This window comes from Sturnus vulgaris, chromosome 6, assembly GCF_052056855.1.
Source record: "Sturnus vulgaris isolate bStuVul1 chromosome 6, bStuVul1.hap1, whole genome shotgun sequence".
Lineage (NCBI taxonomy): Eukaryota > Metazoa > Chordata > Aves > Passeriformes > Sturnidae > Sturnus > Sturnus vulgaris.
This window is the reverse complement of record NC_142248.1, coordinates 35,321,587-35,330,033: the sequence shown is the minus strand read 5'-3', so window position 1 is coordinate 35,330,033 and position 8,447 is coordinate 35,321,587. Positions and strand designations below refer to the sequence as shown.

Here is an 8,447-nt window from a genome sequence, read left to right as displayed (position 1 = left end):
TCCTTTTATACCACAAATTAGTGACAGAGCTCTGTTTCAAGAAGCAAATCAGACTTGATACCCTGCATACAACTGCATAAAGCCCAATACCAAAACAAGATTTACATCTAGCCAGGCAAATCTATGTACCTGATTCTGAGGAATTGGAATACATGAAATCAGAGATTTAAGGTACTTGGTATACTAATAAATACAAAAGTCATAATATTTATATCAGCTAATAATCTCCAAAATTTGCCCTTCTGAAAAGCTGAGCTGCAAAACTCTAAAATTGAACAAAATCCACTGAAAATTCAGAGAGAGAGAAAAAAATGTTGCAAATAAAATTTTTACATGATTAGACTCTTTTGAATATTTCCACACACTGCTTCATATAAGGAATTAGTATGACTTGAATTGTCTCTCCTTATCATTGGTATAAATCAGTAGTGACACAATACTTTGTGGAGAAATAAACCATTGTTAGAACTCTTGTAAATTACTTGATGCTACATATTTCTTGTAGGAAATGAGAATTCATGGGAGACAAATTCTGTGAAACATGTCTAATGTGAGGAAGTGTCACCTAAAAAATGTAATGATACATTACAATAAAATTGGAAAATTCCATTTTTACCAGTACCGTTAGCTGTTATCTAGAACTATTATTGCATTGTGATTAAAAATAAGTTAAAATAGGAAAACAAGCAATCTGATTTAATAAAAACATGGCAATTAAACAGGAGCGTTTTATAATACACAAAATTTGAGAGCATTTGAAAGCATTGATTTTGTTTATTTTGTATAAGAGAAAAAACACCACAATTCTTATTTTTAAGCAAAAATGTCACTCTTCTTTCTACCTTGTTAACAACACAAATCTATAGCGAATGAGAGAAAAATCACACACCTAAGAAGCCGGGAAGTCATTTAAACTTATACCCCCAAAGACCTAATTTTTATGGCTCTAATTCCCATAAAGCATTTCAATGTGACATAATTTATTTAGAAGCTAGGAACTTCATAAGGACGGGGAAACTAGAAGTGTGTAGAAAAGACATGAAAAATGAAACCTCTACAGAAGCCTAAGCATGTTAATAACATATTCCTGTAATAACTGGAGAAAAACACAATATGCACAGTATGTTTTGCATGAATTATTTATTTTACCTATACACATAGACTAGTGCACAAAAAAATTCTTCCCAAATAATTGTGTGTTGTTAATAGGGAAATAGCACAGCATATATTTTGGCAATCCCTTTAAAAGTCATAGATGCCACTTTATTCACCTGAGGAATTCAAAATAACTGAAAATGGTGGTACACCAAAGAATGGAAATATTTGCATGTGACAAGCTTATATTGTGACCCAACACTGTCTGAAGTTAAGAATTACTGGGCACACATTGAACACAACAGCACAGGAATCTGCCTTGCACTCCCCTCCCTGTGACTCGTTATCAGAGGAAGATCTTAGCAACACACAGAAACAGCTTTTTCATTGACTTATCAGGGACTGAATTTCAGTCCTGAAATTTCAAAGAAATCCAAGACAAGTGTTAATAATATATCAGAATATAAATAAGCTTAACTGACAGTACCTCTATCTTCCTGCTTTCTATTATCTACCACCATATTTTGCCCTAATTCAAATACTTGCTTTAAGTAAAGACAGAGCTTCCAATGAAAAACAGCAAAGCTATCACAATAGTATCAGTAAATATTTTAATGAGACCAGATGGGAAAAAGTACTTGGAGGTGGACAAATCCGGGTATCACTGTCCTGGGCTTGTGGCAGGAGCTAGAGGGGCACTGACAAGAACCTTTACTATCTTTGACAGCTGCCCGATTAAGCTTAATCTGCCTTGGATGCATTCCCCTCTGATTTTGCCCTTTATTAGCCTCCTTAAAAGTCATCAGTGACATCAAACTTACAGGAGCTGTTCATCTGCTGGAGCTGCAAGTTCTACACAGGTATCTCATATTCTGCTTGCACCTCGCTTTACTGTAAGAAAATTATTAAAATTATGAAAAAGGGAGGTAAACTTGTTATAAACTCACTGCAGACATATTTATTTCCATTTCAAATGTGAATAGTATGTCTAAGATGTATTGTCCCAGTTTCAGGTGCATTGTGTTGCTGCAATATGGCAAACAATTTAAAAATAGCATATACAAAGAGAAATGCAAAATACCTTTGCATTTTATGCACTGTCTCTAATTATTGTTCTACTGTAAAATAATAAATGTTATTTGAGAATCTTGAACCAATACTGAAGAATGCTTATGTTTTTTAATGACAATTTTTAAAGATTTAAGCAATATCTATTTACAAATGTATTTATACAACCCTAGTAAATGTAGTCAATGATAACAAAATAACAATTATGGAGGAAAGCCTTTCTTAATGTTTTATCTCATAGGCCATTCTTGCCAAACAAAAGGAGCTGAAATGACCTAGTTATGTGAGTTCTTTCCCTTCTGCATCCTGACAAGGATCTACAGGCCCTAAAGGAACCTGGATCGTGCATTTTCTTCCCTGGAGAAAAATTATTAACACTAATCCTTGTCTTTGAACACAGCAACCTTTTGATTGGTGTAATTGAGCTACATTACCTCACTTTTCTACTTCTGTCACAGCATCCTATAGATGTAGCACAACTGAATTCATGAGCCTCATACAGAAAGGGTCAGAGTATTAATATGTTAATAGTGTGCTGGCTTGCAAATTATGTTTTTTTTATAAAGTCTCAGTTAATTACATTGCAAGGTTTTGAAGCCAGAATGAATTTTACTCCTGCAAATTTGCAATGCTAAGTGTCCTTAAGTAGACAAACTGAGAGAATTTCATAAGAATTTGGATAAAATACTTGGACCTGATTTTTACAAGAGACATCTGGTTTTATAGATGCCAAATCTCATGTGCATGACTAGCTGTTGCATGCCTGAACATGGAAAATGAAACATGCTTGCTTCTTTTCTTTTCATATCACATGCTGAAAAGAAAAAAAAACCAAAAAAACAGATAGGAAGGACTTAAACCCTCTGTCACTTTCCAGCCTAGGCCAGTGTGTTATAAGTTAATCCATCTGATCAGTTGAACTGAACAGATATTCATCAGTTCTTTCAAGTAATTTTAGACAGTGATTAAAATTATTAACAAACACTGGGATGCATGTCCAGTGCATTGATGGGATATGGTAAAAAGTTGGAAGAGCAGTTTCTAGGTGTCTCATTAAAATTTAAAAATAATATAATAAATATAATATAATATAATATAATATAATAAATATAATATAATATAATATAATATAATATAATATAATATAATATAATATAATATAATATAATATAATATAATATAATATAATATAATATAATATAATATAATATAATATAATATAATATAATATAAATAATATACTATTCAAAGTCCGCTTAACCTAATAATGTCCCAAAGGCAATTGAGGACTTTTCAATTTCAATTTGTCTGGAGCCTCCTGATTGCCATGCTAGCCAGCTTTGAGGAGAATTTTGTGCCATGGAAATTATAAGGGCATCTCAGGATAAGATGAGGAAAAAATTTAGGCTGGACAAGGTTTTGAGTGATCAGATGCTAGTGCAAAACCTCCATGCCCACAGCTGGAGGGCTGGAACTGGATGATCATTAGAGATCCTTTCCATTCTGTGACTGTGAAACAAATGTTCTCGGGGGAAATGACCAATGCTGAGAATTAAGAAAAAAAAAACCAAATGTTGGGAATGTGGAGCAGGGTATTTCCCACCAATCTATTCTGAAAGTGACAAAACCACTTCTAATATAAGACAGCTTCATTCAGAGCCATACATTTACAGAATGTGAAACCTCTCTGATTAGAATCTATCCCCACATACTCTTGATATAGAAAATCTCTGTGACTGTAGTGTCAAAAGTACTTCTAAAAGCATTTACCTTTGTCCAGGACAATCTTCTCCTTTCATCACTGTTTTTCAAATTAGCACTGAAGGAAACATCCAGAAATGGGGAAAGGAGAAAGCTGGACATGCTTCTGGACTTGTCTCTCATGAAAGGGAAATCAGGATCTCTATGGTTACATACAAGCAAATAGGGAGCTCAGGTTAGCCCTTTCTTCAAGTGATGCAGGTAATATAAAATTACATTCCTAAAAGCAGTCAATCTCATGGTTCCTGGTGAAGCTGAACTACAGATATGTCTCTGTCCTTACCCTACCAGAGAGCTCTGCTGTGACCTGAGACAGGCCATGTCTCAAAGGGGTTGATCTCATTTAACTTTAAAGATCTGCAATGTAGACATCTGAGCCAGTTTCCCATGTACCTTTTAGTGTCAATTGAGAAACAGGCATCTTTAAGGAATATATATTTTTTTAATCTAGCTGAGTTTCTTCTTCAAGAGAAGTTATGCTGTGTAAGTTACAGAAGTATGCACTTTATCAGACTGCTTTCACCACTGGATTTTCTATCTATTTGGGCCATTTCCTATGCTTTTGCCTGGCTTTGCTATTTGTATTGTCTCCACAAAAAGATGAGTGCTACCAAGATGCAGCTGGTTTGCACAGCGTCAGATTAGCTGTTTTCTCTATTCAACTGGAGGGAAGGTGACAAATGTACTACCTTCAGGCCAGCAAAATTTTAATTTGTGTTCATTTTCAAATAAATTGGTAGAATGGAAAAGAAATATTTTCTGATTTTGGCTTGTGTAGGAGTAAGAATATGTTTATATTCCTACATAAAGCACAGCAGGGACTCAACTGTAGTTCAGTTCCTTGGGCTGTGGAATAAAAATATTACTTTAAGTTATGTTGGTCTGTGGCCACCACTTTATATTTCTGTATGAAGGGAATTTGAAATATTAAATCAATAATTCTATTCAGTCTTTCAAATAGTGAAGGCCTTACTTTTGCTACATCCTTCAATTCTGCAGTGTCTTCATAATGACAGTGTTCTAACTATTCTAAACTGTTTAGAGAACGCTTTTGTTATCTACAGGATTTTATGTTGGCATTAGTGATAAGGCCACAACTGAATATAGGATGTTGCATAAAATTTAGAACTGATCCTCATAGATAACTTTGAGCTACTAGTTCTGAGACTCAAAAGTGTTTGCATCCCTTTCATGTAGGAGTCTGAAAAGAAACTTAGTCTTCTTTTGCCTTTGTTTCCCACCCCAACTTTGATCTAGCTAATGTGTACAAACTGGAACTCAATGTTTGCCTAAAAGTAAGTGTTTATAGAGCACCTGGTTCAAGGAGGCCAGAGCACTCATTCTTTGCCTCTGCTGTAGTCAAAACTTCTTCTGAAAATCTATCAAAGGACCTGCCACTGAATGGAGGTGAAGTACCAGTGTATGAACACCATGATGTATATCTTACAAGTCACTCAATTATTGAAATTAGATTGCTGGAATGTAAAATGCAGTTCTATCAAGCACTAGCTGCAAAGGTTTCCTTTTACCACTATGATACTGTGCAATCGTGGGAGATGGCCCAAAAGCTTTTCACTCACACCGGGGCACCCTCACCTTCTCAGAGGTTCCTGCCACCATGCAGTGACATGCCAGCTGATCTCATTGCAGCCACTAATCCCATACAGTGGAAGCCAGGACAAAAATACATCTTAAAAAAGCCAGCATCTGTGGGGCATATTTCCATGGATGCTAGGTCTGAAAGAAAGAGAAGGTACAGACAAAAGTTGGAACATCTGCAGCTCATAGAAAACTATTCCTCCTTGTGAATATCAGCTCATGTTGCGATAAAAGACTTTCCTCACTGGTAGCATATATTTTAATAGATTATGTTCTACTCTGCACAGCCTTTAAAAAGCATATCAAAACCAATAGCCAATGCCTTTTTATCAGGTGCAAATCTAGGCTGGTGGTTTTAGTGGTCTTGCTGATTTGCAGTGTCAGCTAACTGCTAAGCAAAATCTGTACCTGGTAAGTGGCTGCTTTCTCACCACAGCTTATCTGCTGGAAGGCACGATGAAGCTTTGTTGAGGGGCAATAGGTGGAGGGATACCAGGCTGTCCCATGTTCCAACCTCGCTGTGATGGTGACAGGTCTGGGTGCATTCTATTTGCCCATATAATGATTATACCCTACTACCATAACACCCTGACATGTAGTGGGGTAGTGAACAGATTGTCACTCATTTTAGAACAGATATAAAAACCTGAGCTATGCTATCTGATAGGATAAAATGCCTGGAAGAAGCAGGGATTTGTGTGTTTCATGAAGAAAGGAACTTCTGTATTTGACTACGCAGGCAGATTAATACATGGATCAATAGCAAAGGGTTCAGATCTGTAGTTGGATATAAAGTTAACAAAAGTTGTTTTGGTGATGCAGTGTCAGGGTGCTCTCTGGTGTATATTATGTGCTGTTTCCATCCTCACATACAGATCAAAAGGTAATGTAATATAAGGGTGCAAAATTAAGCACAATGCACTCTAAAAGGTTAGCAAGTCTCAGGTAAGGCAGTATGTTCACATGAACCATTCTGCACACCTGGCATCAGCAGTTTTTATACACTGGAATAGCTGTAATGCCACAAGGTCTGCTTTTGTAGATAGCTGTTATATGGGCTAAACAAAGCCATTTGTCTGTGAACATTTTGATAGCATTACCCCACAGTGTGGGGCCCGAACATCTACAATTTCAAACTGCCATTTAGTCTCAATATATCATATGCCAGCACTTGTTTGTCTAAACACATCATTCAAGAAAACACATTAGTGTTTTTAGTCAATTATCTATTCCATTTGTTTTCTTATCTGCATGTGCTTTTGAATGGTTATCTTAGCTTGCTACTGTGTTTCTGTGAGGTGTGTCCAACACTTAGAACACTATTTCTCATGTTCACTGAAGCAGAGAAAAAAAGAGTTGAAATCAGCAGCAATTCATTCAGCATGTATGTTTGGATCTGACTCTTCCATTCTTTCATAATAAATATTCCCAGGAAATCAGAGACTGTCTATACTGAATCTAAAACCCTGTAGGATCAGGGATCGTTAAGGATCAGGCCCATAATGAATACTTTAGTGGCTGTGCAGGTGTACTGAAAATAACTTGGTGCTTAGAGATTTCCGACTAGTACAGTATGACTGATGATTGGTATGTAATTTTGTGAAAAAATAGAGCTTTGTCTGGGAGTAGAACTTCTTCAATCTTGAAGTCAATGTCAGATTTTCCCAAGTTCATAGAAAAAAGGGCTGAAAGGACTTCTTCCGCCATGAAGTCTATCAGCTTGCAACACTGCTGATTTATTTCCCCTCGATGTTAGCAAGAGTAGAACTACAGGCAGATAGAGGTCAGCCCTAAGATTTAAGTTTCCGCAGGACTCTCTTATCGTTCTTGCAGAAATTGGCTCTGAAGTGCCACAAAAACACAGGAGTTCTTGTTCTTTCCACTGTTCAACAGGCTCCAAGGAGTGAATACCACATCCTCTTCATTCAAGATCTCAGGATGGATTTGAACTGAAGCTGCTGAGGTGAAAGAGCTTGACAAGGCACACTGCTGCCTTCCTCTAAACAGCTGGAATAGCGTCAAAAATCTTTCATTCTATGCATCTCTCCCACACTTTATTCTGGAGGAAAATAATGCACTGTCTAGTGAGCCATATTTTTTAAGATAATAGCAAAGTATGTCTAATTCAAACCAACTGAACTAATTGGACAAAAAAGGATGCAAACAACCCAACCTACCAGACTGTATTTAAAACAATTGTTAGCAATCAATAAATCCTGCTGGATTGTTTGATTTCATTAAAGATGTATTTGTTACTAAGCAGCTGGCACCCAAACAGCTGCTTTAAATACAGAGATATTTTTCCTGCTCTATTTTATCATGGTCTTTATTATTTTATTTGCACATTTTCAGAGACAATGACTACTGAATAGAATCAAAATGCAGATAAGCCTATCTCATCCTTGTCTGAGCATGTGGTGGGTCAGGGGAATGCATAGGAGAAATGACAGCCTGCTTCCTTTTCTACTATCCCTGAACATTATCTTTCAGGCTTTCAACAGTCAGTCATGAGTATAAAACCAAGCCTGAAACTGGCTCACTGATTAAATAATAAACTAAAGATATCACAGCTTCCTTTCAAAGCCCTGAATTTGGCTTTCTGTGAATACTGACCTGAACATTCACATCCATCGAGCAGAGTGGTCACAAAATGAGGGCTCCCTGGTGTTATAATAGTGCTTCACAGTGGAGTTAGTTCCTTTTAAAGACCACTTTAAAGTATATTTAAACTGAGCCCTACCCAGATGAAACATCTACCCCATTATATAACACATATAATGAAGGTAACAGTTTTTGTGTTACATTTTGATAGCAAACCAGGTAGCCTTCCCTTGTGGCTATGTTGTCACCAGCAAGAACATTAGCAACTAAAGCATCGATAGCTTTTACCAGGGAAAGCAAAATCAGATAATAAAACAGCTACA

The 8,447-nt window shown here is 36.3% G+C and overlaps 1 long non-coding RNA gene across 1 annotated transcript; it reads right to left on the bottom strand.

Annotated features, from left to right (window-relative positions):
* Positions 1–1,767: 1,767 nt before the first annotated feature.
* On the bottom strand, positions 1,768–5,636 carry LOC148223420 (uncharacterized). The gene is made up of 3 exons (XR_015804336.1): positions 5,521–5,636; positions 3,934–4,066; positions 1,768–1,986 (listed from the first exon to the last, which is right to left on the bottom strand). It is a non-coding gene; the product is annotated as an uncharacterized LOC148223420 (long non-coding RNA).
* Positions 5,637–8,447: the final 2,811 nt, after the last annotated feature.